This window comes from Ictidomys tridecemlineatus, chromosome 4 (assembly GCF_052094955.1).
Source record: "Ictidomys tridecemlineatus isolate mIctTri1 chromosome 4, mIctTri1.hap1, whole genome shotgun sequence".
In the NCBI taxonomy this organism is placed as follows: Eukaryota; Metazoa; Chordata; class Mammalia; order Rodentia; family Sciuridae; genus Ictidomys; species Ictidomys tridecemlineatus.
This window is the reverse complement of record NC_135480.1, coordinates 208303891-208323791: the sequence shown is the minus strand read 5'-3', so window position 1 is coordinate 208323791 and position 19901 is coordinate 208303891. Positions and strand designations below refer to the sequence as shown.

Here is a 19901-nt window from a genome sequence, read left to right as displayed (position 1 = left end):
GGAAAGCCGTGCCATAAATCATCCTGCAGTCACTTCCCCGGGCTGCAGACCCACGGGGCGTGATGGCCTTTCATTCCCACAGCTGGGGTCCCTGGGAGCAGCGAGGACGGTGGGTGCAGGAAGGGTCGAGGGAGCCAGGCCCCGCCCAGCCTCAGCTTCCAGCATCTTCCCTCCCAGCTGCACCTGTCCCCCAGCCTTGAGGGGTCTGGGGTCACCTGACCCTCCCCCGGGGACTCCTGTCACAGGGACCCAGAGGCTGGGGGAGGTGTCCATCACTAATGGCCCTGGGGGCTTCTGTTGCTGGCGGAGAGCCCCAGCCCTGGCACCTCCTGGCCGTGGTGACCTTGGGACCTGCTGGCCATGGTGACTTGGGAAGTGAGCGACCCCCCCACTCTCCTTCCTTGGTTCTCAAGGGGGCTGGCTGCTGCCCGGGGTGCTGAGCAGGGAGCCGTCACAGTGGCTGGCATCCAGGGGTGCTCACCAAGGAGCACGGGGTGGGGTGGCATCCCACAGCAGGCAAGGTGGCAGTGGCTGTGGTCAGCCCCAGGGCCTCTGGGGCCTGGCTCCTCTTCAGGCAGCTCCTATAGCTGCCCTGGAGGGGGCCGCGTGCCATGCTGGTGGGTACGCGTCTCTGGGGTGATGGGGGAGAGCCTGCGTTAGCCATGGGTGCCCCGCTCTGTGGACGTAGGAAGTCCTGAGTGGTGCAGCTTGGAGGGGTGGATTTAAAGCATAAATCAAAACCCAGTCGGTGGCCACAGCCCACAGCCCTGCTCCTGCTTGAGCCCCTTCCCCTCACACAGCTGCAGGGTGTGCTCTTGGAGTGGCAGACTGACAGCGTGGGAAACATGCTCTCCCTGGCCACAACTCCACAGAAGGATGGGCACAGGAGCTGCCCAGGCTCCAGGATGTCCCGCCCAACCAAGACCCAGCTGCCCCGCCCTGGCTCAGCTGACCCATTTCCTCAAGTCCCTTGGAGCAGAAGCTGCAGCTTGGTGCCCTGAGTGGGATTGGCCCTGCCCCAGGCCGTGTGTGTCCCCGAGACCCTCACCCTCAGGTCCACAGTGCTCCAGGGAGCTGCCAGGGCTGCACATCTGGGGCACGCAGAGCTCCTAGGGATGGCGTCACAGGTCCCTCACAGGCTCTAGTGGTCAGCTGAAAAATGGCCCCTGCGGACATCACCCAGATCCCTGGAGACTGCGCATGTGCCCTCCTATGGGGAGCGCCTGTGGGTGTGAAGCCGGGGTTAAGACAGGGATCAGCCTTGATTATCCTGTGGCCCAAGTCAGCAGCAGTGTCCTTAGAGAATCGCCACCCAGGAAGAGAGGGCCGTGGGCAGATGGGCAGCTGGGGAGCCGGGAAGACCCTCCCTGGGCTTTGGGGGGGCACAGCCTGGCTGGCTCCTCAGTTTGGGACTTGGGGTCCCCGAATAAGTGAGGACAAACCTTTGTTGTGCTGTGCACCCCACCAGTGGGAATTTGGTGCAGGGGCTGGGGTCTCTGAAACACCTATGCCTCGGGCTCCAAGCCATGCCAAGACCCCAGCCACCCAGTGGGCGTCAGGGTTTGGGGAGCGCCAGTCCCAAGGCGGCCTGGAGCACTTTCGCTGTGCAGCCCCCCCACCGACGCGGAGTCCATGTCCTGCTCGGCACAGAGGGCTCTGGTCCCCAGCAGGGTCGAGGTGGAGCCAGGGGGACGGAGCTCTTTCTGTGCCTTGATGTGGCACTGGGGCCACAATCACCAAGGCCACAATCACCCTCCGCAGCACATATCTCCCAGGCACCCTGCCAAGCCCGTCTCCACCATCTCCTCCTGTTAACATCGTTGCCATTAGTCCAGGGTAGCAAATCCGTCACAACCAGCCCCTCCTGGCCTGTATTTTTTACTTTTAATTATGATCAAATGTGGATATCGAGTAGTTTGATGCATGTTAGATGTCTGCAGGGATTTCTTGTTAATAATGCAATTGCAAAGCTCTAATGGCTCATAACCAGGGCCATTACTGCAATATGTATTCAGTGGTGTCTCCAAAGTTGGACGTTTTTCCAAGAGGGGGGCGTGAGGGAGTTGGAGGGATGGAGATGACACAGTGAGTAATTACAGAGGCAGACACTTCTCAGATCTCCTGCGGATGTGCAGAGCCTCAGCTAGTCCATGTGCCCGTCCCAGCTGTGGGGACCAGTGCAGGTGGCCAGAGGGAAACTTGGTGGCATCTTGTACCTGATCGTCCAATGACCTGCAAGACCGCTGCAAATTTTCCCCACCATTGAGAGGGCCCCATGTAGAGAAGTGGCCAAGCACACTTACCTGTAAATACCCCTTCCTTGGAGTGAGTCTAGTGAGGAGTTGGGGGTTCTAGATCAGGTAGACCTGTACTGACAACCAACCTCTTTGCTTTAATCTGTTTTCTGTGACTATAATGAAATACCTGAGGCTTCATACTTTTTAAAGGAGATGCATCTGGTGAGAGTCCCAAGGCTCTGCAGGACATTCCATACCAGAGACGGAGAGTGAATATATGTTAATTGACTGTCTCCTTCTTCTAAAGCCATCAGGATTGACTGACAGGGGTCCCTCCTGATAACCTTAATACAGCCTAATCCCTCCCAAGACCCCACTGCTGAACGCTCTGGTCTCCACCCTCCTCATGCCTCACCTGGGGACCACACTCAACGCCTTCACAGTCACGTTGAACCAAACTATCACACTTGCCCTGTTCCCCTTACAACAGGACACCTGGGGACCAGTGAGGGGTCGACCTCCGAGTCTCCCTCCAGTACCTGCAGCCGTCATGTGACTGCCAGGCCAGCAGGGCTGGTCCAAACAGCCAGGGGGAGGGGCCGGGGACACTGGAGGCAGAAGTGCCTGTGGGCTTGCAGGACTGTGGGGGTGGGGAAGGCAAGGTCCGAGCCACCTGGACCGAGCGCCCCTGGCTGCCCAGAGCTGTGTGGTGTGGGGTGAACCGCCTCCCTCTTTGTCTCAGGCCCTGCCAAGAGGGACAGATTCAATTGCAGCCAGAGGACTCAGTGGACCCCGAAGAGGGTGGACAACCGGAACAGGCAGGGCCTTGCTCCCAGGGACGGGGAGGTTCCCCCTGTCCTGGGAGGGACAGTGGCGCTAACCCCTTCCCTCGCCCCCTGGGCCACGGACAGTCCCTCCCACCTGGCCTTGACCCCCAGGCTCACTGGGCCATTGGTGCCTGTGGCCCCATCCTGGGGGCTGTCGCTGTCCCCACCTTCCCTGTTGGACAGCTGCCCCTTCCTCCATGTCCATGCCGACTCCCTGCCCGTGTTCATTCATGGACTGAGAAGCCACTGGGCACCACTATGAGCCAGGTGCTGGCTGACCAGCAGGGACACATTCTGGGGAGAGGATCTGTTACCAGTCTGTCCCCAGACACCCTGACTCCTTGCTGGGATTCTGACCCCACGAGGCGGGCCCGCCCAGCTGGAGGACCTGCTGGAGCCAGGCCCCTGCCCAGCCTCAGCTCAGAAGGACAGGCTCCTTAGGTCCAGGAAGGGCTGGGGGACAGAGGAAGGACGGACATGTGGGAAAGTTGGTGAGACCAGTTGAGGCTGAGCCTGGGGGTGGGACAGCCGGTGAACATCCTTGGTCATGACGCACCCACGGGAGCAGGACTCTGATCCTTCAGAGTCCAGAGGGACACTTGTGAAGTACCCCAAGGTCCCTGGGGTGGTGTGGAGGGGCCACGCCCAATTCCCCCGGTTGTCCCCAAGCCCTTAGTTCCTCTCCCTGGGGACACACACAAAGCCCCCTCCTCGGGGCTGTGCCGGGAGTGCTCTCGAAGGCTGCAGCTCCACCTGGTGGCAGGGCACTGTGTCAGGAGCAGTCACTGTGAGAGGGGCCAGCAGGTCTTCTGGGCAGTGGGGTCCAACGTGAGTGATGCTGTGGGGTCGCACCAAGAACACTTGGAATGTCCCCGACAGTGGTCCAACCCTGCAGGCAGGAAAGGCCAGACCAGACTTGGCATTCCAAGGGCCCCTGCGGGACAAACTGTCCCCCCAGGATGGCTGGTGTGGTCACTGGGAGACCAGCTACTCAGGGCTTTTCCTGGCAAGGCCTCGGGCTGTCCAGGCCCCAGCAGCCAACCCTCAAGGCTCTGCTCGTCCCCAGCCCAGGCACCTCCATGCAGAGGCCCCTTAGAAGGGACTCCCCTCCCTCCAGAGCACACATCTCGGCAAGGCCTCGCCCGGCACACCCCTCTAGCTGACCAGTCACCAAGTTGTCAGCTCGTCACTGATCAGCATGGTGACGGGTATCAGATGGCCTCACGTCGTCACATTCTAGTATGAAGAGGACAGGCCAAGGACACCGTGCACATCCCCACTGCCTGCTCACGTGACTGTGAGCCCAGGTGTCTGGGGCCTCAGCGGGCTGGCTGGACGGCTGGGCTCCGAGGGCTGAGGGCCTCCCACAGCCGTGAAGCCAGGCCTCTGGCGGGGCTGCAAGGGCAGCTGTTCCAAAAGGCCCCAGCGAGGCTGCAGGGCTCTTAGAATCCAGCCTCGGTGCTTCACCATGTTCTATCAACCAGGAAGTCGTGAGACCGTCCTCGCCCATTGGTGCTGCTATAACAAAATGCCTGGGACTGGGTAACTCTTACAGAGCAGAATTATTTCCCGTGGTCGCCGTGTCCTAGGCTGAGTCGAGAGGCTGCTGTCTGCTGCCAGGAGGGCGCCTCAGAGGCACTGGAGGAGCCGTGGCGAGCAAAACCGCCTCCCAAGACCGCGCCTTGTTGCTGCATCCTTCAGAGGGGCAAGTGGGTCCTCCCAGAAGGGATCCAGAGCCTGGACCCAGCCTGGATCAGGTCATCATGAAAGACACACCTCTTGTAAAGGCCAGTGGCAGTGGCCAGGGGACCCTAGGAGAGGGGCACTGCAGGTGGCTGGCCAGGAGGCTCCCCACCTGGAGGGAGAGCAGACCTCAGAGACGAAGTCGGCTACACCCGCCCATCCTGGCACGTTGTTGCTAGGACCACAGACCTGAGACTGGGTGACCGATGGCCACAGAAAGGCACTTCCCATAGCCCTGGGGGCTGGAAGTCCAAGACCAAGGTCCCAGTGGTTCCAGGTGACAGCATTTGTCCCCATGAGCTCCAGAGGACACAGTTCAAGGCAACCTTCAAGGAGTTTGTCAAGGACCCCTGCAAGGTGCCCGTGGGCGTCCTCTGTTCCCCGTCTCCCTGACCCTGCCGGAGCCAGGTAGGGGGGAGCGGGCACCAGGCCCTTCCCCACTGAGGGGGCCTCACCTGGAGGGTGGGGCCTGACCCTGGAGACAACATAGAGGTGCGAGGACATTGGGCCAGAGCACACCATCGGTCACTCTGTCAGAGATGAGAGACCACGGGCTGCCTCCAGTGTCATCCAGCAGGAAGGGGGTCTTCGAAGGAGCTGTTGTGACAGGAGAGGGCTAGGGAGACACAAGTACCTGCCCCACCCAAGGGCTCTTTTTCCTCCCCCAACCCCGGGTGCTAAGGGTGGGACTCAGAGCCTCATGCATGCCACCAAGCTCCAGCCCTGAGCCCCCAGGACCCCACACACCCAGGCAAGACCCGCGGCCCACACCCAGCAGCAGCTCTTGCGCTGAGCCACCAAGTGCCCGAGTGTCTGTCAACAGATGCAGGAGAGACATGGTCCACCCCACAGCCTAAGAAGAAGGACGTGTCCCTGCACCAGTCACAACACAGAGGGACCTCATGGACACGGTACCAAGTACAATAAGCTAGTCACTCTCTCTCTCTCTCTCTCTCTCTCTCTCTCTCTCACACACACACACACACACACACACACACACTCCACTGACTTGAGGTCTCAGAATCATCAAATCCAGACACAGGAAGCAGAGCAGAGGGTGCAGAGCTGGGAGGGGGCTGGGGTGAGTGCTTAATGGGGACAGGTGTCAGTTTAGGAAGGTGAGAGTTCTGCAGACAGACAGTGGTGACTGCTGCACTGGGACCAGCTTCTGCCGAGGACTGTGCACTTGGAAAGATCAGGTGTGAGTTTGTACTGTGTGTTTTACAGCAGTAACAAGTGGTCACTTTTATCAAAATCCTCCCAGCGTTCTCGATGACATGGGTTTGCCCACCCTGCCCGCCATGCCGGCTGCGAGCTGCGGCCGCTCCTCCCGTGTCTGCTGCTGGTCCCACTTGAGCATACGTCATGTGGGTGGTGAACACACCAAGGCAGGCCAGCCAGCCTGTGCAGTGGAATGGGAGGGCGGGCAGCCATGTTGGGGCATGGCTGGGGACTCAGCCATGGATACTGGGATTGCCCCTGCTGGGCCCCAGGCCAGCCGCAGGGCTAGGGTGGGGTCTGCCTGCAGGCACCTGGTGTGTGACTAAGCACTTGGAGAGGAAGCAGAAAAGATGACTTCTGGTGTCAGGGGACATCTGGGACAGCGTGCAGGGTCACTGCCTTCCCTCCCCACCCTCCCCACCCCCTGCCCAGCACCTGTGGGCCAGCAAGGGGACCAGCAAACCACTCCCGGTTGTTTGAGCAAGTGGGCACTCGGACCATCAATAAATGATGAGCGGTTGCCATGGCAACAGCCCCGTCCCATATTTCATCTCCTGGAGATTCCGGCAAGCTCCGGTGGATGCTGCAGGAAGCCTGGCAGGAAGAGAGGGCGTCGGCCAGCAGCCCTCCTGTGCCCACAGACCCCTGGGGCTTGGAGCCTGGGGCTGAGGGGCCTGGGGGAGCAGGATGTGGAGAGTCTGGGACTAGAGTGCTCACAGCACAGTTTGGGGAGTGACAAGGGCTGCCGTCCACCCAGGCTCTGGCTCCTGCAGGGTGCTAGGTCATCCAGGTCACGTGACCCCCTCGGCCTCGGTATCTTTGTCTGTGCAATGAGATGGAAACCGTCCCAGCCCGTCAGGCTTCCTTGAAGGCAGAGGGTCGTAGGTGTGACAGAGCTGGGCGTGTGTAAGCACCTGAAATGTCTCTTCATGTCACTGTTGTTAGCAAAGAGATCTAAATGGTAAGAGAGGCAGTGTGCGTGCACAGGTGCCGTGTGCGTGTGTGTGCGGACGTGCTCCCGCGTGCACCCGTCCGCTGACCGCCATCTCGTGTGGTCAGCTCTGACTCCCTGTTGTGCAGAGGCTGGATCCTCTTTCAGCTTCGTGTGGCTGCGGAGGCCGAGTTCTGCCCTCAACTCTGAGAGGCATCCTCACTGAGGGTCAAAGGTGCGCCCCTTCCTTCTCCCTGACCTTCAAGACCTCATCTCCTTCGCCCCTGTCCTGGTGGACTCTCACTGGCCTGTCCCTCTGGGTGTCCTCTCCTCCTGCTCTTTGACGCCTTCCTCTTGATCACTCTTTTCCAGAGACTTGCTTTCGGGGGCTCTCTCTGCCTCTTCCTGCTTCCTGTGCCCGCGGCTCGTTGGGACCCCGGTGCTGGGTTTGAGGCGTTATCCGGTTGGTCATTATCAGCCACTATCCCTAGCCAGGCATCTTGGCCTCCTCTTCCGGCCTCCAGCCATGCGTGCTCTGGGTGCCCGAGGGAGCCTCTGTCTCACTGAGGTCCCCACTAGCTGACTTAGGTTCATTAACTGTCCTGCGGGTCTGACCCGTGTGCTTTCCGTCCCAGCTGTTGCAGGCCTGTTCTGGGCTTGGAAATGGTCTCCCTCCACGTCCACACCCCACCCAATGCGTCCAGGGCTTCCTCCAGCTTTCCCAGCCTGCAGAAGCCATCTCAGCCATCTCAGGAGTGCCACCTACCTGTCATCTGGGTGACTGCTGGATCTCTCCATGTCGGCCACATTTCCTGACTTTGGGTTGAATGTTGATCGATGCCCTCTTTGCTGAGGCCTCTGGGGCCTTACTCTGAAGCTGTGCTCTTCAGGGCCAGCCTGGGCCTCATCCAGGCCTAGCAATTCCCAGCAGCGAGGCAGGACCTGAGCACCTGCCCAGCCCTGGGAGCCGTGGGGGCCTCGCGGGCAGGTGGACTGGACACTGTTCCCAGCCGGCTATCAGCAGCTCCTCTGGCGCACTCCCCTGGGAAACCCCTGCCCTGGCCTGCCTCCTCCAAGATTGTGTGTGCAGGGCTCCCTGTGCCCCCTGTGTGCCCAGGCCTGGAGCCTCCTGGCAGTGTGTGTGCCAGGCTCCCTGTGCCCCCAGTGTGTCCGGGCCTGGAGCCTCCTGGCAGTGTGTGTGCAGGGCTCCCTGTGCCCCCAGTGTGTCCGGGCCTGGAGCCTCCTGGCAGTGTGTGTGCAGGGCTCCCTGTGCCCCCTGTGTGCCCGGGCCTGGAGCCTCCTGGCAGTATGTGTGCAGGGCTCCCTGTGCCCCCAGTGTGCCCGGGCCTGGAGCCTCCTGGCAGTGTGTGTGCAGGGCTCCCTGTGCCCCCGTGTGTCCGGACCTGGAGCCTCCTGGCAGTGTGTGTGCCAGGCTCCCTGTGCCCCCAGTGTGCCCAGGCCTGGAGCCTCCAGGAGTGTGTGTGCAGGGCTCCCAGTGCCCCCAGTGTGCCCAGGCCTGGAGCCTCCTGGCAGTGTGTGTGCCAGGCTCCCTGTGCCCCCATGTGCCCGGGCCTGAAGCCTCCTGGCAGTGTGTGTGCAGGGCTCTCTGTGCCCCCAGTGTGCCCGGGCCTGGAGTCTCCTGGCAGTGTGTGTGCAGGGCTCCCTGTGCCCCCAGTGTGTCTGGGCCTGGAGCCTCCTGGCAGTGTGTGTGCAGGGCTCCCTGTGCCCCTGTGTGCCCAGGCCTGGAGCCTCCAGGAGTGTGTGTGCAGGCCTCCCTGTGCCCCCGTGTGCCCGGGCCTGGAGCCTCCTGGCAGTGTGTGTGCAGGCCTCCCTGTGCCCGCGTGTGCCCAGGCCTGGAGCCTCCTGGCAGTGTGTGTGCCAGGCTCCCTGTGCCCCCAGTGTGTCCGGGCCTGGAGCCTCCTGGCAGTGTGTGTGCAGGGCTCCCTGTGCCCCCAGTATGCCCGGGCCTGGAGCCTCCTGGCAGTGTGTGTGCAGGGCTCCCTGTGCCCCCAGTGTGCCCGGGCCTGGAGCCTCCTGGCAGTGTGTGTGCAGGGCTCCCTGTGCCCCCGTGTGTCCAGACCTGGAGCCTCCTGGCAGTGTGTGTGCCAGGCTCCCTGTGCCCCCGTGTGTCCAGACCTGGAGCCTCCTGGCAGTGTGTGTGCCAGGCTCCCTGTGCCCCCAGTGTGCCCAGGCCTGGAGCCTCCAGGAGTGTGTGTGCAGGGCTCCCAGTGCCCCCAGTGTGCCCAGGCCTGGAGCCTCCTGGCAGTGTGTGTGCCAGGCTCCCTGTGCCCCCGTGTGTCCAGACCTGGAGCCTCCTGGCAGTGTGTGTGCCAGGCTCCCTGTGCCCCCAGTGTGCCCAGGCCTGGAGCCTCCAGGAGTGTGTGTGCAGGGCTCCCAGTGCCCCCAGTGTGCCCAGGCCTGGAGCCTCCTGGCAGTGTGTGTGCCAGGCTCCCTGTGCCCCCGTGTGCCCGGGCCTGGAGCCTCCTGGCAGTGTGTGTGCAGGGCTCTCTGTGCCCCCAGTGTGCCCGGGCCTGGAGCCTCCTGGCAGTGTGTGTGCAGGGCTCCCTGTGCCCCCAGTGTGTCTGGGCCTGGAGCCTCCTGGCAGTGTGTGTGCAGGGCTCCCTGTGCCCCCGTGTGCCCAGGCCTGGAGCCTCCAGGAGTGTGTGTGCAGGCCTCCCTGTGCCCCCGTGTGCCCGGGCCTGGAGCCTCCTGGCAGTGTGTGTGCAGGCCTCCCTGTGCCCGCGTGTGCCCAGGCCTGGAGCCTCCAGGAGTGTGTGTGCAGGGCTCCCAGTGCCCCCAGTGTGTCCGGGCCTGGAGCCTCCTGGCAGTGTGTGTGCAGGGCTCCCTGTGCCCCCCGTGTGGCAGTGAGCAGGAGTAGCTTCTCCTCCGGGGTCATATCTCCTGCCTGAAGACCAGAGTGCTGCAAACTGGCCTCAGGTTATAGATGGATTTGGGGGTTGGGGTGATCACCCAGGTGGCCTTGCACCTGAGAGTGGGACAGGGAGCCCCCAGTACCAGCCTGGCCCATGTCAGATGATGGCATCACCCAACATTGCCCTCGAGGCCACTTAGGTTTTAAGGAGAGGGGATGTGAAGGGGTCTCGTGCACCCTGGGTCTAGCCCTCAGGCCTGCCTGCTCTCCCCATCCCTGGGGAGGCTGGTCCTGAGAGTGGACGGGCAAGCCAGCTAGGGTTCTTCACAAGTGGACCTCAGCTCTATGAGTCTCCCTCGAGCTGGGAGTCCATCCTGTGCCCCAGCTGCCCCTCTGAGAAGGGAGGGGGGTCTGCCCAGGTGGGGTGGAGAGAAGCGGCTGGGCACAGCACTGCTCCTGGGATCCCCTGCACCCTCCTGGGCACTCCTGTGTAGAGGGGCCCGCACCCTCCCCACTCTGGTGCCCCTCTGGGCCTGTGGCATGGGGACACTGCTGTGGCTGGGCACTGGGGGCCCTGCTGTGGCTGGCACAGGGCACTGCTTTGGCTGGGCATGGGGGCATGGCTGTGGCTGGGTCTGGGGGCACTGCTGTGGCTACTTCTGGGCAGAAGGCCTGGCGCTTCTCTCTGGCTCTGTCCATCTCCTGGTGTCCTAAGCCCAGGAGAGAAAAGCCAAGCCAGGCCACCAATCTGCAACCCATGAGTCTCCTTAATAAAAAATTTACTGTGAGCCCATGAAATGTTTAAGTGCTGTATTTTACTACTAAAAAGTGAGGCAGGAGCCAGCACCTTTGGAGGAAGGATTTCCAGGCCTTTTATAGATCAAAGCAAAAGAATAAAATAAATATGACAGTGACAGCCGTGAGGTTAGGGAGCCGTGTCCGGGAAGCACTAGTGCGGAGAAGGGAGGCCTCCGGCCCTGAGGGCACCTGGAGGTGGCAGCCTGGGGCAGCTGCTCACCCAGGGCTGGTAGAACTGTCCTGCCCACAGACAGACTGTTCCTGACTCCAACTCCCAGAGGGAGAAACTGAGGCCCCAAGAGCCCAGTGGTGTCTGAGAGCTTGTCCCCCAGCTTGAGGACACGGGCCTGGGGCTGTGCCAACACAAACCCGCCTTCGTCTCAGCACAGTGGCCTGTCCTCGTGCAGTGGCCTTCCACTTCTCCACCGGGCACCCAACCAAACACTCCCTGGGACGGCCGTCTCTCCACATTCTTTTCACTGGGATTTCCAGAGACGTGTGGAAAATGCTGATCACAAAATTGGTGTGATGTGGCCCTCTTTCTCCAGGAAGAGACCCCAGTGACAAGCTAAGGACAGTCTCCCTGAAACCCCCAGGTCCTGGCAGGGCCTCAGGGGCTGCAGGTCCCAGAGCTCACACTGCTCTGCTAACCCTCAGTGACTTGGACAGAGGGCTTGAGCCCTCCTCCTACGGGGGGCCTGCACCATGCAGCTGGTCCTGCTCCCAGGGACACAAAGGCACTGAGGGACGCCTGGCCCCCGCCCGGACCCTGCCTGACCCCCCGCCTGACCCCCCACCTGGCCCCGCGCCTGGCCCCCCACCCCAGCCCCCCTGCCCCAGGTGAGTGTCTCCAGAAGGTTCTCCACCACCCACTGCAGGGGCAGGTGAGTAGGAGAGGAAGTGGGTCCAGGTGGTGGCCCCAGAGGACACAGAGGGATGTGAGGAGAAGCACCAGAGGGCCCAAGGACCCAGGGGACGGTCTCAAGGGTGGGAGGTGGACATGCCGAGAGAGGGTCCAGGCCGCAGCTTCCACATGGCCAGATTCCGCACCAGCTCCCCCGCACTCGCCCCTGCCTCGGGGACCTCTCCGGCCCTCCCAGTCCCTGTCCTAAATGTGCTGGACCGTCAGGGTGGTACTGGACCGTCAGGGTGGTACTGGAGACTAGTACCCCCCCCCCGAAGAACCACTGGTCCTCTGATTCCCTGCACGCGCATATGGGTGTGGCACACCCGGTGGGCACCTGGTGGTGCTGGGCACGGGGACGGTGAGGGAGAAGGCGGGAGTGGGGGCTCTCCAGGTGGGCCAGGCTGCGCCCCGAAGCACAGGCAGGCACGGGGTATTGGGGCACAGCACGACCAGAGGCAGGCGGCACACAGCGTCCCTGCGAGGGTGGGACAGGGACATGGGGGAGCAGGAGGGGCACCCAAAGGCAAGGCCAACAACTCCAGGTCTCAAATGCTGGCCTGAGCCTGCAAAGTCCCACACCCTCAGGAGCTTCAGGCTGGAGAGGGTGCAGTGGGGAGTCCCCAGGGTGGGACAGGCGGAGTTGGGCCGGGAGCTCTGGGGAGCCTCAGGACAGCGGCGGGCGGAGGGGCAGGGAGAAGAGGGGGCCTGGCACGTGTGGGACTCTGACTCAGCAGCGTGTGGGTGCCACAGGCGACGGTCAGGGCCCCTCACAGACTGGCATGAAAAGTGCAGCTGGGAGGGTGGCTGACCCTCGGGGCCCCACTCAGTCCTGAGCCCTGGTCAGCCTCAGGGCTGCCTGAGCCCCACCTGTGCACACGCCCCGTCACACAGCATCACCGCCCTGCCCTGGCCCTTCCTGCACATCCCTGGGACACCCACTCCCACCCACAGTCACCTGGAAAGGCCGCGCCAGCCTGTCCTCCTCCAGGACCCGGTGGGCAGCACAGGGGCTGCTGGGCAGATGACCCTGCCCCTCTGAGCATTCTTTATGAAACCTGAATCCGCGAGGATCCCCAATGCCCAGGCCCGGCCAGGCTCAAGCTCAAGACCCACAGACCCACAGCCATGATTAATTCATAAATTCTGATCTTTAAAAACTTGGACCAGGTCAATCACAGGCACAGAGAAGCTTCCTGAGGCCCTTCGACTTTCTGTATTTCTCCACAATCTACAGGTGCCCAGAGTCCTGTGTCTTCTGAACCCCCAAATCCACCCCCCAGAGTCCAGAGTCCCCAGTGCCCACCCCTCAGCTCCCTAGAGGCCCTGCATTGCTTTCCATTGGACACTTTGTCCACCCCAGATGACACGAGGAGATGTGCCCCACACCAGGATCTCACACTTGTGCCCTCTTTGTCCCCTGTCACCCAGAAACCAAGCCACCAAGCCCAAAACGCCCCCCTTCAGAGGGCAAAGCTCCCTGACTGGCTGGGAGGGATGGCTGCACACTCCTGCCGGGAGACCTGCCCACCTGGGAGAACACGGCTCTTCCTTTGTCCTCCTGTGTCCTCCAGCCTGTCCTCTCTCTGCCGAGTCAGCACTTAGAGAAGGATGATCTGACCTGGAGCAGCTGGACAGCCAGGCGGCAGAAGCAGAGGCAGCCCAGGGACGGGAGGGGCCTGGCTGGGCAGGAGAGTCCCACAGGGAGGACGCTGTCCCCCCCCCCACGTGAGCACAGGAGGTCGGAGAGAGTGTGCCGTTCACGACAACAGAGCAACTCTCCACAGGGGCCATTCTGCCCACCAGGGGACACTTGGTAACATCTGGGCACACTTTTGTTCTCACAGTTGAGGGGTGCTACTGAGTGCAATGGTGGGGACCAGGGATGCTGCTCACCCCTACAACGCACAGAGGTGTCTCCTATGGCTAGGGATGTCCACCCCCACATGGTGATCGTGCTCCAGGGAGGGACTTGCCCAGACCCACCCGCAGCCAAGGGTGGCACAGAGCGGCCTCCTGGGATGGGCGGTGGAGACTGAGTTCCTCAGAGCAACCGAAGGAGGAAAGTCCTCCCCGTGGGGCGGGCCTGAGTCGAACCTCAGAAGCCCTCGCAGAAAGGCCTGCAAAGGGCCGGCTCCGGTCTCAGCTCCCTGCGTGGGCTGGCCCCACCGCACCTGTGGGTGCCACCTCGGCTGCCTCGGGGCCCCACACGCCGCCTCAGAGGCCACCCCACTCCTTGCCTCTGGGTTCATCCCAGTCCTCCCAGGTTCCAGGGAGGCTGAAGTGAGTCGCTCTGGACCCCAGGTCAGCTCTGCCCGTCCAGGGCTCTGCACGGGCCACAGGCCGACGGTGCACACTTCCATGAGGCACAACCGCCTGCCTCTGCCACCTGCCTTGCCACCTGCCAGTCGGTGACAGCTGAACCAACCGAAGGGCAGAAGCCGCTGCAGACTGTGGCCATGGGACATCCCACCCCAAGAGGGACATCCCACCCTTCCCAGGAGTGCTCCAGGGCCTTCTCCACCAGGACACGAGAGTCCAGGGCCCACGGATGCAGCTGGCAACCGCGCTGGGAGCCAGGCAGCCCACGGGCTCCGGCACACTCGGGAAGGAAGGAACGAGGCAGATGGCGGGTGGGCAGGCTGGTGGCACCACCCCCATGTGGGCGGGCGTCACAGACTCGTGGTGCTGTCTCCTCCACGCCGTATCAGGAGATGCCTGGGGAGAACTGGGCTGGCCCAGCAGACGCCTTCTGCATCCCAGCTTCGCTCCATCCAGGAGCCCCCCCAGCTCATCAGCACCCTGGCTGCCCCCACCCACCCTTCCCCACATCTGTGGGCACAGCCCTACCTGTCTGTCGTCCCAAAAGACTGTGGCTCTGTGAGGGGAGGCACTGTCTGGCCCTTCCCTTTGGTCTCTCCCTACCCACCCCAGCCCGAGATGGATGTGTTTGTATTCTCCAAGAAAAGCATTTGCAGAAAGTGGATGAAGGGGTGGGTGGAAGGGCGGACAGACGGAGGGATGCATGCATGGGTGGAGAGGCAGATGCACAGATGCAGGTAGATCCCCATCATGGGTCAGTGGGTGGATGGGCAGATGATGGATGGATGGATGGGAAGAAGGAAGAAGGCATGAATGGACAGTTGACGGATGGGTGGGTGGATGGATGGGTGTAAGGGCAGGTGGGTGGACCAGCACATGGGTGGGTTGGTGTGTGGGTGGGTGGGTGGCTGGATGGTGTGAGGGCAGGTGGGTGGACCAGCACATGGGTGGGTTGGTGTGTGGGTGGGTGGGTGGATGGTTGGGTGTGAGGGCAGGTGGGTGGACCAGCACATGGGTGGGTTGGTGTGTGGGTGGGTGGGTGGCTGGATGGTGTGAGGGCAGGTGGGTGGACCAGCACATGGGTGGTTGGGGTGGATGATGCATGTGCACAGGTGGATGGGTATATGGAGAGAGGGCCGTGCCCAGCACCTAGTGGAGGGATCACGGATGCTAGAGGAGGGCAGGAGGTGAGCAGGCAGGGCCTGGGCCTGGAGCCAAGGCTGGAGGCCTGAGGACAGCCAGCCTGGAGAAGCAGGGCCATTTGCCAAGCCCAGCCCAGGGCCAGGCGTGCTGCAGCCTGCGTGCGCCTCCCTAGAGTCGGGCAGCCTTGTCCTCATCAGGGGATTAGCCAGGGAGAGCTCATCCCAACAGGAACCGAGGTCCGAGCTGCTCCCAGCCCTGCACAGCTGCTCCTGCAAAGCTCCTCCCAGCCTCGACGAGGCCCTGGTGGCCCTGGCCACGGAGTCTCCAAGAGGGAGAAACCCTGCACCCCAGGGAGGCAGGTCCCTGCCCTGGTGACACCATGACCCTCTGGGCCCCACTTGTCCCCTCCTTCTCCAAGGAAAACTCCCAGAGGCAAAGGCTGGGAATTTCAGAAGGGCCCAGCGCAGCCCTGCTCATAACCAGCCTCCGCAGGCTCAGCCGTCCCCAGGCCCAGCCTCCCCATCTTCCTGCCTGGCATCCAACAGGAGGTGGTACGTCATTGAGTCCCACACAAAGCTCCTCAATTTCCAGACAGAGAGACTGAGGCTGGTGAGGGGCGGGAACTGCCCGGGCCACAGCCCAGGGTGCTGACGCGGCCACAGTGACACCCTCCACCAGGGCAGGGCATTGCCACCCCCCGCCGAGGTCCCACAGGCTGCACCGATTGAAATGGAGGCTCCGAGTCTCAGCGCCTGAGTGTCCCCGGCACCTAGGAGGCAGCAGTGGGCTGGGGACCTGCAGCAGTGGCCGTCCCCAGAATCCTGTGGCATCTGGATCCAGGGCCCCCTGACACACCAGGAGGTGGTAATGGTCACCTTATAAGTGAGGGAGCGGAGCCCAGAAAGACATCGGCTTGTGTCACCCAGGGAGTGCCAGAGCACCGTGGCCAGCGCCCAGGTGTGGAGAGACTCGTGCCTGTGTCAGCACATGGTGACCCTGGGCAAACCCCTTCCCTCACCAGGCCCCGTCACCAACTTCTCTGAGGGGAGACCAGCCCCCACTGAGGCCTCGTAGACCCCAGGGGAGAATTCTGCTCCAGGCTGCCCTGCAGCCTCCCGCCTGTCCACATGTGGAATTCTCGGGCACTGGGCACATGTCCAGAGGACAGCCCCAGGAATCTTCATTTTGTTAAACAGAAAAAGAACAGGGAGCAGTTCACGGGAGGGATCGTGAGCCGAGCCAGTTGGGGGCTCCCTGTTTAGTGACCCAGTTTCTCAAGGGGGATGTCTGAGTCAGGTTGGGAGACATTAAAACACACTCGAGTCTGTGGGAAGGATCCAGCCCAGCAGGGAAGCCAGGCCAGGTCCACTCCGGCACACCAGGTGCCAGCTTAGTTGCAGGGAGCAGGACACTTCTGGCTCAGGGACAGAGTGGCAGGCACTCGGTGGGGGGGGGGGGGCTGACCCCAGGCCTGTGCCCTCAGCCTGGGGCCCTGTCCTCCCCAGGGGCAGGCTCCTCCATACTCTGCCCACAGTGCTGCTGACCCCTGCTTGTCCTGAAGCTCCCTGCCTCACCTGGGAGCCCACCTGCCTGGCCTCCTCCCACCCTGGTGGAAGGAACCACCCAGGAGGCCCTGGCCCAGATCACATGCTGACGTATGAGCAGTGGCCCCAGATGGCCCCCGGGGTCTGGCTGACGGTGGCGGGCAGAGGCTAGTTCAGCCTCCCATGTGGATTGGTCCCCGACAAACGCTGGTATCAATGGCATGCAGATGGGGACACAGACGTGGCCGATGGGGACACGGAGACGTGGTGGGGCAGGCCACACCAGCAGCTGGAGCAGCTTTCCTTTCAGTCAACAAACGCCTTTGTGCTCCAACGAGGAGCCACATCCTGGGCTTGGGGTGAGAGGCGAGCGGAGTCCCCACCTCCAGGCTGCCCTGCAGGGACAGGCCACCAGGAAGTGCACAAAGAGCTCCAGCTCCAGCAGGACCTCAGGGCAGCACCAGGCGCTGGCAGTGCAGGGGTCAGGGCGGAAGCCCGGAATCAGGAAGTAACATTCAGCTAGACCCCGGTGGCCAGAGGAGAGGCAGAGAGGAGGGCTCCAGAGTGCCCCTAGGCCACAGGCCTCTGCCCAGGGGGAGCAGAGGCTCCGAGACAGCAGAGGCCAGCTGCCATGCTCGGGAGGCGGGGGGCCCGGGCGGAGGCAGCAGAGAAGGAGGTAGGCGTGCTCCTCAGAGGGGAGCACCAGAGGGGAGGCAGCTGTGGCCGCGCACACTTGGAGGGGTGCAGGTTGTGAGCTCCCCGCCACCCGAGGGACTGGCAGGGCACCAGCTCTGTCCCACCGTCCGTCCTCCTCTGTCTCTGTCCCTCTGTCTGCCTCCCTCCCTCCACTCCACCCCACTCAGCGCCTGGTCCTCTCGGCCTCTCCAAGAGCCTGGCTCCGAGTGGCCCCACCCCAGCCCCCTCACCTGGGCTGTCCCAGGGTGTCTCGGGGAAAGCCACCGTCCTTGTCACCTGAGCGGGCTCCCCTCCCTCCTCCCTTCGTTGTCCCCCCTGGACACCTCACACACACGTGCTCTTTCCTCCGTGAGGACGTTCAGTTCCACCTCCTGGTCCATCAGTCCCCCTGCCCACCCCCAGCCTGGACCACGTCAGGGCCCACTGTCCTGGCCTGTCCCACCCCGCCCAGTGCTTCCCACACAAGACTGTCGGGGGGCACGGCCCAGGGCAGTGGGACTTCTGGGGGTGGCCCGGTGCCCCCCAGACAAGCCCAAAGACAGTGCCGTGTCCCAGGGTCAGGAAAACGTGCTTCCGTCCAGCCCTGGGGCCATTCCTACGAGCACTGAGGGCCACGTGGGACAGAGGCCAGAACGCAGGCAGAGTCAACAGGCACTGTCACCAGGCAGCCCGTCCCTGCTGTCCCTCCAGTCACCCTGCTCACACCCCTGCCCCCCAGCAGCCCCGGCCCACAACCTCCCCCCTGCAGGCCAGGTCTGTGCAGCCCGGAGGACAGGGAGACTCCAGGCAGCAGGCCCCCTCACCCTCTCCCTGCCCTCCCCAGCCACCAGCCACCAGCAGTGGGCTCACACCACCCTCTGGTGGACGATTTCAGGATGCCCATCACCCTGCGTCCTGGGCAACATGGTCCAGTGGTGGCAGGTTCCAAGGCAGGAGGGCAGAGGGGGCTGAGAGGGCAAGCCAGGTACAGCTCCTGTGGGAAAAGGAGGCATTTAAGGAGACGCCCACATGGCAGAGGGCCTGTGGCTAGGAGCAGCCATGACTGAAGTCTTAGGGCCCAGCGTCCCCTTTCTCACTTATTCGGCCTACATTAGGCAGTTGACTATGTACAGAGCCCCCGGGGAAGGCGACATGCTCCCTTAGGGGGCCTTTCCCACGGAGCACCCAGTGGTCAGACTGGGAGAGGTGCACACAGGGTCTTAGGGGGCCCTGCAGGAGGGTGCTTCCTGGAGGGCCCTTGGGCAGAGCAGGGGAGACAGCCTGGCTGGGTGGGCTTCTCCCTGGACAGGGAGAGGAGGAGTGGCCAAGAACACAGGAGCCAGCCAGCCAGGGTCAGGAGGGACCACGTTGGGAGAGCCTGAGCCTCGCAGCTGCAGAGTCCTGACCAGAGGGCAGTGTGGTCAGATTGACCAGTCAGGAAGGCCCAGGGAGAGCCCGTCTGGCTAGAGCTGGGGGAGACCTGGGCAGTAGGGATGGGGAGAGGAGGCGAGGCCTCTTGAGGCAGGACCTTCAGCCCTGTGACTAGGCCAGGCTGGGGCCGGGGCTCCAGGAGGAGACGGAGTTGAGTTTCAGCCAAGCTGGGTGTGGGGACCACTTGGTGGCTCTTCAGAAGATAAGATGCAGACGTAGGAGGGACACAGACAACGGAGGGCCAGAGGCAATGTGGGTGGCCGATGGAGGCTGGATGGTGGCCTGGGGCCTGGTGGCCCTCCACACCCTCCCGGCCATAAGGTTGGCAGTAAGCAGGTGACCAGTGTGTGGCAGGGGAGGGACCCTGTGTAGGTGAGCCCAGCCTGGAGGGACCCAGGCCCTGCAGGCCAGGGAGACGGTGCAGGACTGCGTGTGAGGGCAGCCAGAGGGCCCTAGCGATCCTCAGCAGGGCGCAGGTCCACACGGGCCACCCCTCTGCCCCGGGATGACCCAGCACAAGGCCCTGCAGGGATGGGGGGCACACTTACCAAGAAGTGGGGTTCAGACCACGGGCTGGTGCAGGGAGCAGCCTGCGGGGAGGGGGAGCCCCAAAGTAAGGCCTAGCTGAGGGGTAGGGGAGCCTCTGGAAGGCTGAGGAGAGGCTCCGGAGGGGTCGGGCAGGGGCCAGCGTCCTTGCTGGGGTTGCCTGGAGGGAACAGAGCAGGATCCTGGTGGGCGTGGGCCCGTCCACAACCTGCCCAGTGGGTGCAGGGAGCCTCGCGTTTTCCTGGGAATCGGGAAAAGCACGGCTGCTCCACCAGCGGCCACGGTCAGGCAGCCACTGCCGCGGCACCTGCTGCCTCCTGGAGGTCCAGCTACGGGCCGCGGGTGGAGCTGCTCGACGGCAGGCGGCTGAGCTTGGGGTCTAGTGGCCATCCTTGTCCTTCACGGGAGGCAGGACGCACAGTTCTGCTGTCATGTGACCACAATAACGTGGTCCCTTTGCATCTGGCTAAAGACTGGAGAAATGGAAGCCAGGCGCAGAGGGGCAGCAAGAGGCACCTGGGGAACGGCCGAGGTTCCACCCAGGAAGGCACAGGGAGGAAACAAGCTCTGGACACGAGGGAGCCCCAGCTCTGCAGCCTTCAGACTCAGATGCTCCTGGTTTTGTCAAATGACCCCCAGATGGCACGGATCCTGCAGCAGGCACACGCTGAGCCCGGGGACAGCTCTGGGGACTGTCACTGCCCCTG

At 63.1% G+C, this 19901-nt stretch overlaps 1 long non-coding RNA gene across 3 annotated transcripts in view; it reads right to left on the bottom strand.

Annotated features, from left to right (window-relative positions):
* The window catches only part of LOC144377415 (uncharacterized), a 51064-nt gene extending 49863 nt beyond the window's left edge, over nucleotides 1-1201 (bottom strand). For all 3 annotated transcript variants that reach the window (XR_013438399.1, XR_013438400.1, XR_013438401.1), the window contains exon 1: nucleotides 1049-1201. This is a non-coding gene — a long non-coding RNA (uncharacterized LOC144377415). The remainder of the gene's footprint in view (nucleotides 1-1048) is intronic.
* Between the last annotated feature and the right edge of the window lie 18700 nt (nucleotides 1202-19901).